The sequence below is a fragment of the Anser cygnoides genome, chromosome 2 (assembly GCF_040182565.1).
Source record: "Anser cygnoides isolate HZ-2024a breed goose chromosome 2, Taihu_goose_T2T_genome, whole genome shotgun sequence".
Lineage (NCBI taxonomy): Eukaryota > Metazoa > Chordata > Aves > Anseriformes > Anatidae > Anser > Anser cygnoides.
Genome location: NC_089874.1, coordinates 72,736,176 through 72,756,689, shown reverse-complemented (window position 1 = coordinate 72,756,689; position 20,514 = coordinate 72,736,176). Strand labels below are relative to the sequence as shown.

Sequence of the window (20,514 nt, the reverse complement as noted above, 5' to 3'; positions counted from 1 at the left end):
AATGCATGTGTGTATTTCTCCCAGCCTTTCCACAAAAGTGCTCGCTTTAAGACTCAGTTCTTAATGAGTGGCATTGTGGAAAGACACCCTCATCTGCTTCAAGACAGGCTATATGCTGCAAATTAAGACATACTGCAAGAAGATTTTTACCAGGAACAAATATTTCCCACTACTCTGGATGGCTGCTATGCCACAACGCATTCTCCCTGGCACACTAGAGTGGATAAATATTCCCGAGAATAAGGCTTGTGAACCTCGGATCCTCATTTCTTGGCAAGAGGGCATCCCAATCCTGGGTAGTGCTGTGTGTGCACGACTGGCTTCTTGTGTGCTGGCCAGAGGAAAGAGATACAGGGTCATATAAATAATAGTTATTAGAAAGTGACGGGCAGCCAACACAGTGAAACCTGCATCCAGGACTGCAGACACATCCCCCGTGCTAACTAGCTGCCTCTCAAGATGGCTCAAGATTTCCACGGCCATGCTGTTCGATCTCTCATTCAAGTGCCACGTCTACGGGGCAAACACATTCCCTCCATTCCCAGATGCCAAGTTTCACTCCAGCATGTCCAAACCACTGCCCGGCGCTGCAGCACTCTTTTCCAACGGAACTCTTCCCCCCTCCCTCCCTCCCTCCCTCCCTCCCTCCTGCAGGTCCTACTGGTGGCAGCTCGAGGCTGTCTAACGCCACCCTCCCTGCTTGATAACAGCAAGAACCAGGATTTCCTGGTATGCCAGAAGCGGGTTTGCCACTCCTGCCTGTGTGAAAAGGGTGGGACAGGAGGTGAAGCAGCCACCGGGTGTTAGGCTCTGGGTCGTGTCTGTGCACCTTGACATCCTGCCAGGCTATAATAGGAGAGACCTGCAGGGAGCAACGTGTGTCAAAGTTGGTAATTTTCCTTCCTGCCTTCGCTCCTCGAAACCGCCTCGACTGGATAAGCGCCCGCCCCGGTCCTTCTTTGGACAGCCAACGAAGCATGCACACTGCGCAAGCGGCTGCCAGCTCCGCTGGAAAATGTACAGACCGAAAGATCACCTGTGACTGCGCAGCCTTGGCATGAGCCCTTCTGCACGTCTGCAACTTGACGCTGCTGCTGCGGCTGTTTTTTTCTCACTGTGCGCGCAGCCGGAGGCGCCTCTGGAAACGCTCCCTGCAGCAGGGCGGGTGGCCCCAGTGCTTGCAGCAGCCTGATCCTCCCTGCACTTCTAAGCCCAACTGTGCTATTAGTGCCTCCTCTCCCCTTCCCTCCCCCAGCGATTCCAGCTTCCCCAGCCTGCCACAGTGTCAGTCCGCAGCTGGAAAAGGCATCCCCGGATCATTTGCAGCTGGATCCAAGCCAGATGCGGCAAAGGCTGGAAAGCTCCCTTGCACTCACAGCAAGACCACAGGTGGCTGTGGCTTACACATACCTACTCATGCCCCTGTGCCACGCCAGCGTCTCAGCTCAGACGCAGCCTTGCACATGGGGAGCTGGGCTTGGAGAGCTAACTTGTGCCCTTTTCTGTGTGGCCCCCCAAGCAGAATTACCAAAAATTGCACAAAAGAGCCCCAGTCTCTTGAGGTTTGCAGAGGAGGATGCAAAGCATCCAGGTTAACTGCCTCTTTGGCCTCTTTGGACAAAATTCAGGTGCCACGTCACCTGAGGCTGTCCCACCCCTAGCTGAGGCCAAGCTGGCTTAAGTTTTCATGCAAAGAAAACCGATAAGCTTGCCTGGCTGGCAATCTTTGAGCTCCCAGAGTTGTCAAAGCAGATCTGCTTTGCCTGTCCTCCTGCCTCCCCCAGCCCTGCACGCTGCCTTCTCCTCTCCAGCTACTCACAGATGCATGTGGCCAATTTTCCACTTTCTAAACCCCTACAAAAATGTAGGGTTTGCAGTTTATTCACCTGACTTTTAATTCCAGGGAAAATGGGGCACATCGGTGGCGTCAGCACGTTCCTGGTTTCAGGTTTTCTTCTCACAGTGATGCTTGCCACTGGGCTGGTTTGAGAGCTGGGAGCGGGGTGTCTGGTGGTCCCCTGGCAGCAGCAGGGAGGACCACGTACTTGCTACCAACTAATTCAGACAATTTATTCTAAAACGCTATATCAAGACAGGCACAGCGTGAACAGAGAAGTGCAAACCCGCAGAGATCTAGAAGGCACTCCAAGCTGGGTATTGCTTTATTCTTCTGTCTGCCTCTGTTGTCTGTGTGGGTGATTCAGAAAACCCTGTTTAATAAGACTCAGCTCCTGCCATCTGTTAAGTGAGGTGCTATAGGGACTGGCTATTGTAATGCATTGCACAACAGAATCGCCTGTGATTTAGTGTACTTTGTGCAACATGTCCCGTTGCCATCGCTCACGGGTATCAGGGTGAGGCTTGAAGGATCCTTTTCTCTTTGGGGCACAGTGACTCACTGCGGTGGATGAGTGGGCCATGTCGACCCTCTGCATCCCCCCAGCTCTGAGTCAGAGGCTCTGATTACAGGGACATGTTTAGGATTACAGTCAAGCACTTGCCCAGAAACCTCCTTCTCTCTTAGCTCTGCCAGCATTGCTGCTAACGGAGCTTTTGTGCTCTCTCAGACGAAGCGGAAAGGATGGAAATTCAGGAACCCTCCGGATGGCCTGCAACTGTATACCCAGATGTCAGATCAAAGGTACCAATTGATCAGCTGGGCCGGTGACACCCAGTCACATAGTGATGGGATGACATAATCACATCCTTTCTCATGCCTTAATAGTAAAATAAAAATTTTTACTGGCAGTTGGTGTAGGTGGGTGTTCTGCAAGATGTCTGGCTGTGCGGCATGGGCCCTCCCGATGGCAGGGAGCAGAGGCATCGCTTTACAAACCTTTGGAGACAATGTGCTTTGCACTTTTTGAGGCAGTCATGTGTCTGGCTGTTGTGGTGAGACAGTAACCTTATTTCTTGAGAGCATCACTCCATCCCTGCAGAATGCCCTCGCAGCGCAAGAAGAGCCCAAGCGATGGGGTGGCACAGGACCACCCAGACCCTCAAGGCTGAACTCCTCCTGATGCTGGAAGTTAGGGACAGTGAGAACAGAGGTGGCTGAGCCCCTGCTCCTGGTAAGGTGTTTTCTCTCACCCCCTCAAAATGTGTGGGACAAAATCCCCAGCTAACTGGTCGCTGCCATTTTGGAAGAACATCTGCAGTGTCCCTGGGGGAGGCATACCCTGCTCTGCACGGGAAGCACATCCCTTTGTGTTTCAGCATGTCACCCGGGCTGCTGCTGCTGAAGTACCTGACCTGGTTTTACAGGGATGGATACAGTCACGCACAAGCATCAGAATTTGGGAAGTGACTCAGAAAGTCAGCTATAGGCACTAATGAAATGCATTTAAAAAAAAAAAAAAAAGATAGAGGAAGGGCTGACATCAAAGTGAGCAATGGAGGACCCAGAAAGCAGTGGATTTAACACTTGGTCGACAGAATGAATTATGGGGAAGGAGCTGTGAGTGTATTTCCATGAAGCTGTTCCTCCGGCACAGCTGGAAGCTCAGCAGTTCATGAGATGTTGCAGAGGACCTGGTTGCACCATACCTCTCCACCTCTTGCTCAAGCTCCCCAGGTGAGCGCCTGGCTTTGGTTCCTGCAGCACCGCGCCGTGTGAGTGCGTATCCGCCAGGGACAGGCGTGTTGGTGCCTGCTGCCAGCCCGCTGCCTTCGCCTCCCCGCAGGGGGAAGAGGGGAGGAAGAGGAGGAATTGCTGGGCTTGCATTGCACAGCTGCCTGCATGACCCACATCCCTGCACCCATCCCACAGCTCAGCCTCTCAGGCACAGCATGGGAAGCACCGGGGAGCACCTACGCAGCCTGTTCCCTGTGCTGCAGCCACCCCAGTGACGGCGAAGGTCAGTTTGTAGCAGGAGAGGAAGTTTACTTTCAGGGAGTTCAGCTTTCCAACACCAGCAACAAGCATGGCTGAAAAACAAAAGGCCAGAGGGTGGGAGGAAACACATTTAAGAAGCTTCCTATGTGCAAAACCAGCTGAGCTTTCTCAGTCAGCAGAAGATGCTGCATCCCTCTCCCCTTGGTCAAAGGCATGCTGCGGTCTGGCAGATGCCTGTGCCAGAGTGTTATCTCCCATCTCTCACAGATGCCTGCGAGCAGGCAGCTGTAAATCAGGGTAACTTGGAGCTGTGCCCCCAGGAGTACTGCTGTGCTGGCACCATGGTGCTCTAAGCACAGGACCGATGCCCAGAGCGTGTTCGCTGGATATGCAGAGGTTGTCTGCAGGCTCTCACCACGTCCCTCGTGGCTGGGAGAAATAACAGGCGCCATTCCTTCTGGCATGGAGGTAAAGGAGCAGATGCGCAGGGACGTGGTTTTTTTTGAACTTACTATCCTGAGGCATCTGTGCTGCCGGTGATACCCTGACCAAATCTGAGAGAAATGACAGCTGTGTCTAGGGAAACACCCTCTTTCCAAACATTGGCATCTTCCCCAGACATCTCCGCTTGATCTCTATGGCTCCTTGTTTTGTTGCATCTTGCTACAGAAGGCACCAAGATGGCAGCCCAAGAGCTGAAAGAGTTTGTCAGCTACTGCTGTAGCAGCGAGCTAGTGTTGGAGTGCTGTCACACTGGGGAATTGTGTTTTCTCAGGGAAAGAAGCAACAAACATAGCATCTCCACAGCCATGAGGGAAAACAGATCATGTCCTGAAGTCATTCTCTCCCCAGCAGTTCCCATCACTGGGTCTGAAGCAGCAGAAGAGAGAGGGCTCATCTGGGCACTGAGGGACAGGGGATGGTTTAAAAGTACGTCCATCCCCAGCCAAACAACCCCAATGGACACAAACTGGGAAAAGAGGCACAAAACATGCTGAGCTCCCCAGCTGAGCTCACCACTGGACATCACAGACCTGGGTGTGTGAGTGGTACCTCACACACATCTGTGCTGTGCCAGCAGAGCATAGGGCAAATAGTGTGGGGTGAGAAAGCGTGTGCTTGCCAAAGGACCAAGCTCAGCAAAGAGCAAGGCATTGCCCCAAGGAAGAAGGAGGGGTAAGGAAAGGATGCACGGAGGAAAAAAAGCAGAAAGATACAGCAAAGCAGCATCATGGAGAAGCACCAGGTCCAAGGAGGAGAGAGTGAACAGTGACACCACGAGGCATGATGCAGGAGAAAGAAGGACCACATGGATGGGAAGGAGTGAGCCATAGCTGAGGCTTCCAGAAAACAAGCTGAGAAAAGGTGAGAAAGGCTGATGAAAATATAGTGGGTGCAGTACGGGGGCTGGCAGTGAAGGCTGCGGAGATGAGAAAGGTCACTTTGTGGGGTGAAAGAATTGACCTGGCCATACAAGGATGTCAGACCCACTCAAGAAACTGAAGTACTGAAGGTACAGTTCATCTCATCCCAAAGCAGATATCAGCTACTTCATGCATCCACTTCTCTCTGAGAAGAGGACCTACAGTAACTATGCCAGAAAAAGATGACTGCACTGCACAGATCAAATTCCAGTGGATGAATCCTTCTGTCTAACAACTCTCTGCTCTTGGGTGGCAAGCAGAAGGGCAGAGCTTTGGATGAGGGTTGCATCTGCATGTTTGAGGGTGATCTCCTGGGAAATTTTCCCCAGGCCTGAGCGTTACCCAAGGAAACATGAGTAGGTTTCTATGCTGCTTCACTCCCAAACTTGTCAGTGGGGAGGGCTCTCCCGAGGAAACTCCACAGGTGGGTTTCACTTTTGCTGGCAGCACCCATCTTGCACGTGTACTTCCGCAGGCAGTGATGTCCAGGAGGACAAACCATGAGGGACAGCGGTACCTCACCCAGCCCACGGCTGCAGCACAGCAGTGATGCCCACAGGAGTGGGATTAGCCCCCCATGTGGCCACGTGAAGTGGGCTTGGGCATCTCTCAAACAGGGTGCCATCTAGGCCCTGGCTTGGGAAGCCTGCTGAGTTAGCCACTGCCATCGTCCTCTCCTCCCTGCTCTGTGTGCGGGTGAGTCAGTGCAGCATGGGCAGCTGCTGGTGTCCTCAGAGTCACCTGAGTCCCACACAGCCTGCTGCGAGCCCTGCTCACAGGACAGTGGGGACTGATCTCCTTACGGTGATTAACAACAGCCCTTCACATGCCTTGAGGTCACAGGGAGCTTTTCCACAGGCTTGGCTCCAGCCCTAGGGCAGCGAGATGCTCTTCCCACTCTTTTTCCCACATTGGTGCAAGGGAGGAATCACCCCTCTGCCCTGGGCTGGGTCCTGTGTCTCCCCCAGCTCCCCACGCCATACAGCCCCTGCACAGCACAAAGGGATGCTGCAATATCAGCCAAACCAGGCCAGCCAATATGGAAAAAAAAGGAGGACACACAGGTGACTGAGAGACCAGCAATGCACACAGCGGTGTCTCGAAACCTCGGCATGGCTCTTTGGAAAGCTTACAAGGGGGTGGGAGGTGGAGGAAGTGTTTTCAACATTCCTTTATTAATAATATATGAAGAAAAATACCCTGAAATAATATGGTCGAGATCGGCAGTAGTTCTGGGGAGCTTGCCAGCTCCTCCTCCTGATCCTTCTGACCGATAGCAGCTGGAGGCAATGGGGACAACATCTCAGCCATGGTGACTTCTGAGTTATGCTTGGTGCTGTCAGGAGAGAGAGCGCAGGAAAGGGCTTAGATTTCAAGGCACGTAGCAAGTTCGGTTTAAGATGGGCTTAGATCTTGGCAAGGTTGGGACCTTTCAGTCCAGGTCCTGGATGCATGCAGAGGCCCCTGTGAAGCCCCGACTACAGCAGAGATTTAATCCAGCTCCCAAGATGTTGCATAAAGGTACAAAAACATGAGCTTTGGTACTAGCTCACCATCTGCCTCTAGGTACATGTAACAACACAGTAAATACCACTTGCATGTATTCGCAGATTTAATGGTCAGATAAGTGGTAAGGACGGTATGGAAAAGGTCTGCTTAGGAACAAGCAATATTAAAAACAGGCATCTCCATCTTTGCTACTACCACTACTTTGTAAGGGAAATAACGCTTCCATTGTTTAGGCCGTAAGTGGTCACTACAGAGGGTAAAAATAATTAGGGAGGACTTAATAGGAGGAATGTTATTTATCTTTATAATGTTTCTACAGCCTCGCCTGTGCTCAGGTGTTGCCACTGCACCCATCTCAAAGGATGTTAGCTACAAGAGAAAGAAGAGATTACAAAGAGAGATTACAAAAATGGTGTGGAAAGAGGTGGAAAGGACTTGTGGAAAAATCTTTTACACCATAGGCCATCTCGCATGGCTTGTTATAGAAGACTGAACACACTCAAGACTAGGGGAGGTCAAAACAACCTACAACCTTCTACAGAAAAGGCTAGTAAAACATTTCTGTCTGTCCATTTCTTATGGCCCAGAGACAACTTCACCAGCTTTAACTGTTTTTCTTAGACTGCACAGACAACCTGCCCCAAGACACACCTCATGCCACAGGCTTAGGACCCAGCACAGGGCATCACATGCAGATGGACAGTCATAGCTTTGCCAGTTAGACATGAGCCCTCAGGTTTCATAATATGGCACCAGACACTGCATGATGGTTAGGAAGAAGGTCCCCCTGCAGGCAACCAAACCCTTAAGTGTCTGATATGAAGCTTTTTGTCTTGGCCTGAAAGCCCTGGGGTGCTCAGCACTGCCCAAAACAGGCTGCTTGCTGCTGCCTTAATCCAGCACAGCACTTCTGCCCTTCCACAGGCTTCACATGGGAACAAAACAGACTGTTCACTTTGCCCACGTTGGTATGTCCCTTTACCTTCAGCCTGGGCTTTTACTTCTGTTTTCTGAGAGATGCTGTTTTCAGAGGAGAAGTGCAAGCCCATTTTCCACAACCATCTCAGCATTCGCAGTCTGGGCCAGCTTTCAAAAAGGTGGTCAGGCACTGGCAAAGCACCTGAACGAGTACAGGCTGAAGAGCTGGCCATGAGCATTACAGTGGGATCTGGCAGAGGGCAAATTCCTTTATAAGTGCAGCAGCATCAGCCTGCTCAGAATAAAAGGCAGAGCCTCAAAATGAGTCATGTTTGAAACACTGGATGGAAGATGAGGAGAGTTATGTTTTAACGTCTTTGATGTGGGAGTGTGGACAACACTTCCCTGTGATGGCAAGGACAAATTTCCTGACTTCTGCTTAACACAAGAGATATGGAGTCAATGACCATGGCTGAGACTTATCTGTATTGCAGTATCACCTAGGCTATTAACTGTAATAATTACTGCTCGTCTCCTCTAGAAAAAAATTCTCTGTATACAGAAAGGTTTTCTTATGTGGCAGCATATGACAGATCATACACTTTCAAGATGTGCTTCTCCTCTAGATGTAGCCAAATCCTCAGGGAGAGTTTTGTTCATCCTTTGTATTGCTGTGGGGGCTGTCACTGGTGCCTGGTTCTTCCTGCCCCTAGAATCGATCACTTCTTTTTGCAGCTTGCTTGTGACTGCTTCCCTTTACTCCTGGCTTAGCCTAGCTCCCAAATACAGGGGACCACTTCCCTTTCTGCTGGGGGACAGTTCCACTTTCTCACTCTCACGTGCTAGCAGACTCTGGTTGCATTTAGGTTCCCAGTTCTGCACAGGGACAAGGTTTTCAAATTATAAGATGTCCCCGTGGAAGCTTCACCATGTTTGAGAGGGTGTTAGTATTCATACAAGTCAGGGAAGCCCTTACTGGAAAAGAAAAAACAACCACACTTTTGTTCCTACTTCTTGACAGTGTCCCTTTAACAGCACTCAACAGCTGTTAAATGGGATAATCGCCTGTTATCCTCATGTCACTAATTCAAATGCTAATGGCTCTCAGTGCATAAGAGGTTATTCAGCCATCCGGCACCCCAGGTACACTGTGCATGAGGAGGATGCTGAAGTGATTAAGCTTCCTTCTGGGACTCTAGACACATTTAAAAGAAATACTTCCAGATGAACTTGGAGAAGAGATGATGGCCAAGACGGAAAGGAAAATTGGGCCATGAGGATGCTGGCAGGAAGGATTTGCACGTTTTGATGCCTCCAGGGTGCTCCATTCATCCCCATGGAGAGAGACCCCATGCCTGCTCCAGCCTGAGTGCACCCCCCTCTGCCAGCAGATTTAACCAAGGCTGAATTTGATTTCCAAACGCATGACCACTACTCATGCAGTGGTAGAGCTCAGAAAGCCCAATTAAGGGTCATCATTTCACTGTCCTGGATAAACTGCTGTCCCAGCAGCACACTGTCCTAGCAGCACAACTCTTGCTATCAATCTGGAAAGAGAGATGCCTCTTTCCAATGGCTGGCTCGCTATTAGCAGGTGACAACAGGCTCAGTGTACCTCCAGCCACCCAATGCAGAGTGCCATGCCGCAGGGCCAACAGCCTGCTGCTGCTTACCTCTGTAGCAGGAAAGAGGCTGTAAAAGGCAGCAGCAAATCCTTAAAATCAACACCGATTTTATGGAGCAGAGGTTGGAACTGGATCTGCATGTGTGTGTATACCAAATGCAGATCGGTGTATGCATTGATATGTCATGTCTACTATCTCTCAGGTAGTGAGAGAAGAAGCTACAAAGATACATAGCATCTCTGACACAGTAATAACCACGGATTGTGTAGATGCACTGTTAAACAGGTCACACTAGTACCTGTCAATGGCCTACTCAGCACAAGAGTAGAGACAGAGTTAAGCCTGAAACTCTCCTGTGGTGAAGCTGCTGATAATACAGGGCCCACGAGGCAGTAGGTCTCTGGTGTCTGCTATTGCCTTTAATAAAGACTGTTACCTGTGATGCACAAGGAAAGAAACAGCAGTGAATTTGTTTTCTGCCACAGGGGCTGTCAATGTGCCTCACCAGAACCTCTTGATTTCCAAGGAGGATGCCCAGATCCTAGACATTGCTGTCACTTATCTAGAAAGTGGCATGGAGGAGGAGAAAAGGGGAATTAACAGATGAATGTAATACCCTGGACAAGGAGATACAGAAGGTGAGGAGGGTAAATGGCTGGAAAAGAGGACATCTTTTCCACTGCTCAGCCATCCTCACCTGAAAGGCTTGTGACCACATTCTCCAGATGGAGAATGAGCACTCCAGCCTATTTTTCTTTTAATAATCAATGAGCACTCCAGCCTATTTTTCTTTTCAAAAATCTACTTCGGTATCAAAACAGTGGCACACTTCTAAACGTGGTCTTAAACCCATGAAGACCACTATTTTTTAAGGAAATTCACTGGCCAAAGCACCTTCCATTCTCTGCTTTAACTTAAAAGGGATCCTGCATTTAGGCCTTTAGGCCTGAGCTGGCCTTGCATCGCCAACCCCCTCAGTACTCTTTTCCTGGCTGTTCTTACTCCACCTCTTCTGACAAGTTACTTATGGCCAAGGAAAGTTGTTCTCCTTGCACTTTCAAATATATATATTTGATATATATTTATATATACTTAAGTATATATACATATCTGTTGCCATGGCAGTGGTGCAGGTTACAACCAACAATTTTAGGCACACAAAGTTTAAAATGGCAACCAAGTTACAACTTGGTTAACTCCGTGGCTAACAACTCCTTTGTTTCCTTCCGGGACACAAGGAATGGATGCAGCCAGCTAGCTCACGAGCACTGGAAGGCCTCTGCTCCGCAGGCTCAGGGGTGACAACCATGCCACTGCGGCACGTCCCCTCCGTGCAGCTGCAGGCCTGACCCAGTTTCTCCTCGGAGCTGTCATGGCAACCTGCACGGTCACACTTGCACGGTGAAACGTGGATTGCTCGCAGCAGGGAAGGGGGACCCCAAAAAGTGTGGGGGATGAGCGGGAGGGGCCTCATCTTTTTGCTCTGTTTCTTGCATAGCACCTTCTCCCTAGCCATCAGCAAAGCCTGGCTCGATACCGTAGCAGAGAGGTTGGATGCAGGAGAAGGAGAGAGCTGCCACTTATCCTGGTGCTGCTTTTTCCCCCAGGAGGAACCATGTTTGGCCTGGCTTTATACAGAAATGAGGCATATTCAACTGCTTCACATAGCTTGAGGCAGAGGCCGCCTCTCCTTCCCTTCTGTCCCCACAAACGCGAGGCCATTGTCCACCCAGACCAAACGCGGCCCAGAGGCGGCAGCCTCACAGCCATGAAATCTGTCAGAAGAAGGACAAGCAGGACTTTGCCCCAGAAACCTCATCAACCTGAGCAGGAGGGAAAAATGCTCTGCACCATGGGGCAGATGCCCAAAAAATCACTCCGTTGTCACAGGGAGTAAGCAAAGAAAAAAAAAAAAAAAAAAAAAACTGTCTGGGAGGTTTGATTTATAAAGGGAAATGAGCTGTAAGATAGCGTGCCCAGCCTGGCTAAGCAACGGCGAGTGCAAGAAAAGCGAGCAGCAGCCAGCAAGCACCGGAAGGGCCTCAGCAGCAGGGAGAAAGGCACCAGTGTGCTCGGAGGCAGTGAGAAGCACAGAAAGTGCACGCAAAGTAGGAGTGCCGGGATGACATTTGAAAAGGGGAAAAATTCGGCGGAGCAGCAGGAAAAGCTTCCTGACAGCGAGATGTATGTGCTGGAGCCATCCCTCAGGAGCAGCCCTGGAAGCCTCATCACTTGGCATCCGACAAGTGAGCCAGAGGAAAGCTGCAAGTCCTGGAAAGGCCTCATCCGAAGCTCGCTGAAGTCAACAGCCAGGCTTGCATTAACTACAGGAGGTTTGGCTCAGAGACCAACTCTACAGCTATGGACAAGCCTGCAGGGAAGAGAGGAGTTTAGGGAGGTGACCAGGTGGCCCTGGGTCCAGGACAAGCAGTCTGCTCCCAGCAGGAGCCAGGAAGCAAATGGGGATGGAGAAAGAAAGCATCCCTTCTCCTTTAAGGCAGTGTATCTGCCAGCAAGGAGTTGGTCCGCTCTGGCCACAGCGCAGAGTCAGGGCTCAGGCTTCTGTTAGCTTGGGCCCCTGGGAAGGCCTGCTGCCAAAAAAAAAAAAAAAAAAAAAAAGGCAATTTTGCTTTAGTCAGGGGGTAGGGCATGGGTGGATGGGAAGGAAAAGTGAGGGAAAGAGGGGGTGAAAACACACAAGAGAGAAAACATATGTACTGTGTCTCTGGATGCTGTGCAGCAAGAAGCCAGGCAGGAAGGAGCTCAGGTCTGGGGGAGGAGGCAATGGATACAGGCAGGAGTCACATCCAGAGCAGCTCCAGGGAAAATACTGCTTCCCTCCAAGCAAGGAAGAGCCTTCCCCTGAAAAAATATGTTAAAGACATCCCCAGAGCTTGCTAAGTCACCAGCCCTTCCCACCACAACACATTTCGCCGATGGGAAAAATCCATGCTCAGATTGCCCTTACTCAGGACTGGCATCCCAGCATTTCCTCCACAGCCTGACACTAAATTTCACTTTCTCATCCTGCCCCCCAAACAAAAGCACCTGTGCATGAAGAGCAGCCATGCATTTATGTAGTGAATGGCCAGGTGTGAACAATTAAAGAAGTAACTGAGCTATACACACAGCAGCCCTGAAAGTGCTTGGTGCCTTTGCTATCCATCACTGCTTTTACTACTGTATCCCTTTATTCTGATGCACTGTCCTGTCCATCCAAACTGCAAACTCCACAGGGCAGGAAATGACAGCCTGTGCTATGACCAAGCCAACAGAAATAAATGGATTTAAAGTGGAAAGCCTAATTTAAGAGGAAAGAACATCATAGAGAGGTTGCACATATTTCCAGATCAGGCATCATAAACCCAGGGAAATCAGAGTTAAAGTTATGCCTAAAATAAATTCAAACTTGTTGAAGTGTGGCAATGTGCAACTGAGGCATACAAACAGCCTGAATTCTGCCCTGCAGTGACACATAGCCATATGATTGTGATTAAAATGTTTTAGTACTTGTCCTCCTAGACTAGATTACCCTGATAAATACAACATTTTTTCATATTTCCTTCTCTTGCCCCTCCTCCAGCAAGCCTGTTCCCCAGGTAGCGACACCAGCACCAATTTCACTGCCTACCAGCAAAAATGATACGTGTCACGGGTCTGTCACATCTGTGACGGGAGCCCCAGGCTAAGCCTTGTCTCAGAAATCGTGTCCCTGCTGCCACCAGGCCCCCAGGCGCTGGGAGAGGAGCTGCACCCTGCATCAGAGCAGTGCTCACTGCTGCTGAGGAGAAGGGAAGGCTTTCCCTCACGCCTTGTATACCGCTGTAATCGACACCCACCTATTTATTTTATGAGCTCATTAAAACCTAGGTTTTTAAGTGCCAAGAAAATAAAAGGGAAACAAAGAAAAATCATCTGGATAAACAATTACGGCTTTTTGTCAAGGACTCAGAAGCTAATCGAGTCCAGATCTGTTCCACACTCACATTTACATGCAAAATTGTACTTACTGAGCTAGAAAAAAAGTCCAATTAGCATCAGGAGCCAGCTCTGCCCACAGCTAGGTGCACGCAAGTCCTGAGGAGCAAGCAGGGGCTCCCTGGGCTAGCAGAAGGCAATGCCTGGCCCCCGATGCCTGAACTGGCCACGTAAGGGCCAGTTTTGCCCTGACTGCCCCCAGGTCCGGTCTGAAATGACTCTGCATAAGCCGTATTTACATAGGAGTGTGTGTGGCCTGAATTGTCCCCCTGCGTTTAAATATTGGGCACTAAGTCACAGCTGTCCCCTTGTTTGCACTTTGGCTGCTGGGCAGCAGGAACACCCCAGCATTAGTCAGAAGCAGACGCATTAATGAGCGAGCAGATATTTCATAGTTTACAGTTTATCATTCTTTTGTTCACATAAATACACACACACCCTGTCTCTGCTTCTTCCCCCTGTTGACTTCCTACAGGTTATTTTATTTGGCCTTTGTCAATGGCTTTACAAAGAGTTCTACTGTGTGGACATGCACCTTGCCACCAGCAGGCTTTCTGTACGTTGCACTGAATCCCAAGGAGTCTCATCCGGTCCCGGAGCAGCTGCTCTGCCCAAGCCAACAGTCATTCTCTGCATGTGACGATCCCAAGTAAATGTGCAACCAACAATAGCTGCCAGCAAAGACCTCTGCCTCAGGAAAATATTTACAAATCGCATCAGATGGAGGAAAGCACCGTCACCTTTGCTGTGTGGAAAGGCATGATGCCGAAGCCTGTGATCAGCAAGGTAATCTGTGACACAAAAGGAACAAACTCCTCTTCTTTGGGATAACGCTCCCACTTCTCCTTCATCCCACTCCTCTACTGTCAGCAACATTTACAGATCACAGTTCATGATTTAATGACTCACAGACGGACCATGTCCAGTATAGGAGAACCTCCCTTGTGGTACTAGCTCTTTGTGATTCGTATGCCTAATGGATGCTAATTGTGAATCGTGAATATTTTTTATTAAACAAAACTCTAGAACTTTTACAAGTATAATGCTGTACAGTGGGCTCAATGGGAGCCAGTTTGGATGTCATTTTTCGTGTGTGAATAGAATGGCTTTTCATAAAAAAAAAAAAAAAAAAAAAAAAGCTTATTTGCTGACACTGAAGTTTCTTGTGGGAATACATCACTTTTTTAATTAAATTTTCATCTGGAAGATTTTTCGGGTCAAAAATGGAATTTCTGGTCAAAACCATAGCAGGGAAGAACACACAGGAAGCCAGGCTGTGAGGCGAGCCGAGCAGAGCCTCGCGTCCCAGCAGCTGGCTACATGGCGGAGCTAGTGGCGGCTCTGCCACACTGCCACCCCTCTTCCAGCCACGCTCAGGGCACCGGGAGCATCCCTGAGCAGGGGACACAATGAGGAGCCATCAGGGCAGGGGCTGGTGGGCAGGAGCATCATACACTGCAATGGGATCTAGGGGAGGATGCCTGGTCCTATCCGCCTTGCCCCCCCGTATCGGCAGAAAGCACCTTCAGCAAGAGCATCGGTGCATGCCCTGGGTGGCCGCAGGGCTTTATCGGCTCCTGTGCTCCATCATGAGCCCCTCTGCATGGAACAGCTCAGCCAGGATGCTGCAGCAGAGGTGGGGATGTGGTGGCGACCACAGACAGCCTGCTCCTCAGTTCACCTCAGAGAGGGCAGGTCACAAGCGTTGCAGCTCCGTCACTGCAGCTGGAGGAGTACAAAACGTTGTCAGAAGGGATCAAAATCAGGCCTGGCACATGTGTGTGTGCGTGTGTGTGTGGTTTCACAACGCCTCCCTCTCCGCCCCACCAGCCACACCAGTTTCCTCAAAGAAAAGCAGAACAGCAGAGCACAGACCCAAAGCTACGCAGCGATGTATTAAAGCCTTGTTTTTCCCACTGCTTGAAGAACTGACCCAGCCCCCTCAAATGTTCCCAGCATATTTGAATTGTGAGTCAGAGACCACAATGGAGATACTTGCCTGGCTTGACAAAGTTTAAACATCTCCTGCCAAATAGTAATCGCTGATTTTGCTCCGTCACTCGTGAGTCCTGTTTCTGCCGCCCTAACCATGCAAAACACACTGCCACACTGAGAAGGCCAGCATTACTTCTCGGATGCTTACCTGCAGCTTCTCCAGTTCCTCATGGCTTGTTTTGTGCAGAGCACTGCTCACACACAGGATGGGAATCTGCAGATACTGAAAGACCCTGCCCCTCTACCCATGGTCAAGGCAATGAAGAGAGAGGATAGAAAGAACAGCAGCAGTACTGAAAACTGAGGCCAGAAAAGGCTTCATCTTTGCGGGCAGGGTCTAACATTCAAAATAAAAATGTCAAGACAGAGATATTCACGGATTGGACCAGCAGCTCATCCTAAGGCCTTAGAGTTAACCTATGAGGGACCAGCACACCCTTTGGCCACCACTACCACCTCTGCAGTAACCTCTGGCTAAAGGGAGCAGCCAGGAGCAGGAAGCATTAACTGTGTCATTTGCCACAGCTAAATTCACCTGCTGCCATGAGTTAGTGTCCAAAGTAACAAAATTTTCGCTGCTCTTTGCCCTGCAGATGCAACAGGGCTGCAGCTGTCAGTAAGCCTCCCCTCCCATCTGCAACGGGCTGCGGCACTGCCGGTCATCAAGCAGGCATGCCAGGTCGCTCTGCCTTCCAACACATTAACCTGGCAGTACCCAAAAGCCTCATCTGCCCCTGCTTTTTTTCCCAGGGCAATTTTTCCTTGCTGCACCAGTAGAAATGCTGCCATCCAGGGGCAGAGCTGAGAGCAAACACAGGCCAACGCAGCCTGGCCTCCACTCGCCTGGGCAATGGGGAGCTGAAGCACGTGCCCTGTGCAGCCTCGAGTGCCAAAGGGCAACTTGAATGCTACTGCTGCTGTTTCAGCTGCTGCATTCAGGCCATTCCCGAGCAGTTTAACCAATACACCAGTTCACATTCCTCAAGACTGCTAGTGTCAAGCAAGGTTTTAAAGAGTTCCAAAAGCATTTGCTATTTAACTTCCAAGTTGAAGACCAGGATGTTATCTGTAACACATTTTCAGTTATTATTTAGCTATAGGTCACGTGCATTTCCCATTTTTAAATTTTTCTGTACACTCATGAGTGCTCGAGTCTCTTTTTTTTTTTTTTTTTGTAATTAGCTTTTTTCTCTTTTTCTTACATCGAAAGCCAAGATTCCCAGGTGATCTCAGCACTCTAGCAGGGAGACACAAGGGCTTCAAGGAAATCCCCACCTATCGCCCTGCAAGGCTCGAGCTGGCAGCGCCACTTTGCTCCTCACCACCCCAGCTCTTGCTCCAGCAGTGGAGCCATGTCAGGAAGACTGAATGCTGAGAAAAAACTCAGACACAACCAAACCCTCCAGCACTGCATGAGTCTGAGTCTTGTGTGTGTGTGCTCGCTTCCTTGCTTGATATTCCTCTTCTTTCGCAGCTAGAGTTAATATTTCTGCAGTGGATTCATGCTCGTACTTGCACCAAGAGATCCTCCCTACTATCTCCCCCATCGCCCAGGCTGCAGTGCAATGAGCAGCCAGCTGCTATCCACCCCTGCTGCCTGTGGTTTCAGACAGCTGGGCTACAAACCGGGCGAGATGTAGGAGTTTCCGGGTTCTGGGTTGCATGCGGAGGAAAGAGGTGACTTTGGGTGCTTCTCGTCTTGCTCTGCAGGGGCGCTGACTTTCGCCTCTGCAACACCTGCTGGGGGGAGCCTGGGGTGGGACACAGAGCCAGCAAGAAGAAAAACTTCAAGCAAGATTTGCTCACTTCCTTATTAGTTGCCCTTGCAAAAAAAAAAAAAAAGTTATGAGAAGGCAGGTCTGAGTGGACTTCATGCAAACAAATGCAAACACTGCACTTTGACATCTCTCTGCTTTTAGGAAGGGGGAGTGTTTGACTGGAGCCACTGCTAAAGCCCTAGACAGAGACCCAGGAGCTCTGCAATTTCCTTCCCAGCTCCGCCTCAGGCTTTAAGTTTCAGGACTGTGGTGTCTTGCTGACAAATCTGAGCTGTGCTAAAATGAAGATAAAATATTAATGATCCCTCCAAACTTCCCACCCCCTGAGCACGCGCTGCCCTGAGCGGTGCACATGCGCTCGCCTCCCCCATCGCAGTGCTGGCAACACGGCGATGCCCAGACCTGTGCCCTCCAAATGCCCCACGGGCTGCTCCTTAGCACGGGGGCAGATCCTGAAGGTGTGTAAGAAAAAACAAGCAAGAAAAATCAGCTGAACTCTGCAATGTGAGAGAACACCAGGCTGGATCCCAAGCCCATTCAAATCGATGAGAGGGTTTCCAAAGCATTGTCTGAAAACAGTAAAAGCAGTGTTAAGTACTGTGGCAGCGGGAACAGATTTTTCAGTCCTGGCTGATGGGTCAAAGCTGGACAGAGCACTGAAATAACCCACAGAGGGGATTGCTCCATGACAGCCATGCTGGGAAAGCCATGGGGGAGCTCATTTAGCCACTGCCCAGATTACTTCATATGTCCACATCCATCAATTTGGCATCATCCATGAGCAATAAAATGTGCCCATGAAAAGCTGTCTACACCAGCTAGAGCTATTGATCAGAGACAGACCAAAACAGGAGGCAAACAGGGGTACTGTAAGATTGGAGCAAGGGGCCTCAAAGCTCCTTGCCTCACACGGTTCAGATGAGGCCATCAACCAAGCCTCGAAGGAGAACTGCCCTTGCGAAGGGTTCTTCTGCAGCCATCTGCATGAGACCACTGCCATCTGAGCTGAAGGGAAAGCCTCGTTGTACAGACACGGTGAAAGGCTGGGCCAGCTACGGCAGGGGGGCTGCAGTGTGTTTTTAGAACATGCTATTCTGGGCAACAAGATTTGGAAAGTGGGTCTGGAGGCTGAGCCAGCCTCACGGTGCTGGCCCTGAAAACGTGCCTTTCTTGAAAAAGTCGTTTTGAAGAAATTTGGAATGCAGTCTGAATGTAAGCAGCTTTCTGCTCTCCATCCTGCCTCAGAGGCAATGCAAGAACGAGAAATCCAAGGGGCATAAACTGGCTCTGAAAGAGACTCAGCCCAAGGCTCGGGCTTCCTCCTTAAACCAGAGAGAAAGCAGGCAGCAACAAAACCACTGCATATTCACACGGAGATCTTCTGGTGCTGTTTGCAGGAGCAGTGGCTGCGAAGTCCCCTCACAGATGATGTGCCTCCACTGTGCCATCGGCTGGGTGTTGAGGTGGTCAGCTGTTCCTTGGCCATCCAGACGACTCCTATTACAAAATCTGGAAGAAAGATGGAAGCTGAAACCAGAGAAGCTGCAAACAAGGGCTAGCAGCCTCCCGTAGCAGAGCAGGAAAGGCTCCCCATGCATGGAGAGAAATGCTGGAAGAGAACACTTGGGACAGAACACTGTTTTAGTGGTAGGCACTCAGGAAACACAGGTGAGCACACAGTGTGCAGCGAGCCACCAGCCCCTCGTGTCTGGCACTCAGAAATGAGGATGTTAGGGGCCTAAAACAAAAGAAGCACCTCTCTCCTGCCCTGCGAACCCACAGCAGTTACAACAGCAATTGTTCCCCTCCAAAGCACTGCTGTCACATCCATCCCCCAGCAATCTGCAACAGCGATACGCCCTCATGGACAGGTTTGGCGCAGCAGCCTCCCCAGCCAAAGTTAAGTTTTGTATCAGGGGCTAAAGATCAAACCCTATCTCTCCGAACACACCTTTGTTAGTTTTGGCTGCACCCTTTCAGGTATCACCTGCCTCCCCAGGCAAACACGTTCCTGTTCTGATCTCCACCGGCCTGATGCACTCCTCTGAGGGCTGATTTCGCCTGGCAGGTACCTTACCTCTGCACCCACTGCATCCGCAGCGAGCAACCAGGGAAGGAGAGCTCTCAGACCACAGTGGCTGCAGTGAGCATGGTACAGAAGGAGAAGGAAGGAGCTGGAAGCAGCTTCACCATCAGGCTGAGGCTGGGCTTTGCTGGAAACGGGATGGAAAATTGGCAGCGACGTCTTGCCACCCCAACAAACAATGCATTCATATGCAGAGCTACAGAGCAAACGATATGCCGGTCGTTCATCTGGAGAACAGGTTTCGCCAGCTTGGATTAAATGATTACATTGCCACAGCATGTGCTGCTTGCTGCTTTGGGAGATAAAGGAAGTACAGCGAGAGAGAGGCCTGACCCCAAAACCCAGCTCCAAACTCCTCTACACTCACAGAAAGCTTGGACCCACACCGAGTACACTGGGCATGGAGCGGGTGCTGTTTAAAAGGAAGCATTTCAGTGCTGATGCGCTAATTGCTAATGCGGGGCGGGGGGGGGGGGAAGGAAAAGAAGTTTGAATTACAGGAGGCATATACTTTGACTCAAGTTACTGCCTCCAGATGTGCAGCAGGCTGAGCCTGTTCCCGAGCCTTCTGCTCCGTGTTCCCACAAGCACACACAAAGCTGAAGGCTGGGTAAGTGCACTTGGAGGTCCAAAAGCACATGTGCAGCAGTGACAGACTCCACCAAACTCTGTGTCCCGCATCCACAAAGCCCCCGTTGAGCAACTCCCCGAGGATGTAATTGCAGTCGGCTTCATTCCAGGCTGTGAACACAAGTCTGGCCATGGACATTACTGCTAGCGCACAAGGAGGAAAGGAAACGTACAGGAGAAAGTGCAAAACAACACTCTGGCAATCCACACACGCTTAGGTTAAAGGTTTTTCCTCTATAGCAGAAGTTTACTTGGCTACCTTTGGCAGTCCTGTCAGCTTCCCCACATTAGTCTTTTGCAATGCAGAAAGGCTCACGCCTGCGTAAGCCTCCAACCCACTGCACTGCACTAAACCCACAGCCCCTGGCAGCACCCCTGGAGCCCTCCAGGGCCCTCATGGGCAAAAAGAGGATGCCCAATGAGCCGACCCAGCAGCTTTGGGTCTTCCAGGCCTCAGGCGATCTGAACCCTGGTGCCGGGAGCCCACAGCATCCTTCCTGCCCCACACTCACCGACCTCGCAGCATGCCCCATCTCTCAGGGGAGGATGCATCTGCTATGGGGGAGGCAAACTGCACAGGGGCACAGCCGGAGCTACTGCCCTCTCCCCCGCCGCATGTCGCAATGCGAACGGTGGCGACACTATCGCTTTCACATTTGCCTTTTTGGTTTTTCAGGATGGGAAAAGCCATGTGTCAGTCCACAGCTCATGCATGGGAGTGACACAGAACACATCT

The 20,514-nt window shown here is 50.5% G+C and overlaps 1 long non-coding RNA gene across 2 annotated transcripts in view; it reads right to left on the bottom strand.

Moving 5' to 3' along the window:
• Nucleotides 1-6,415: 6,415 nt before the first annotated feature.
• The window catches only part of LOC106034885 (uncharacterized), a 32,193-nt gene continuing 18,094 nt past the window's right edge, over nt 6,416-20,514 (bottom strand). Inside the window, exon 3 of one of the 2 annotated variants that reach the window (XR_010829428.1) lies at nt 6,416-6,595. This is a non-coding gene — a long non-coding RNA (uncharacterized lncRNA). Of the gene's footprint in view, nt 6,596-11,955; nt 18,572-20,514 lie in introns of those variants that run through there. The other variant, XR_010829429.1, reaches the window with a different exon arrangement.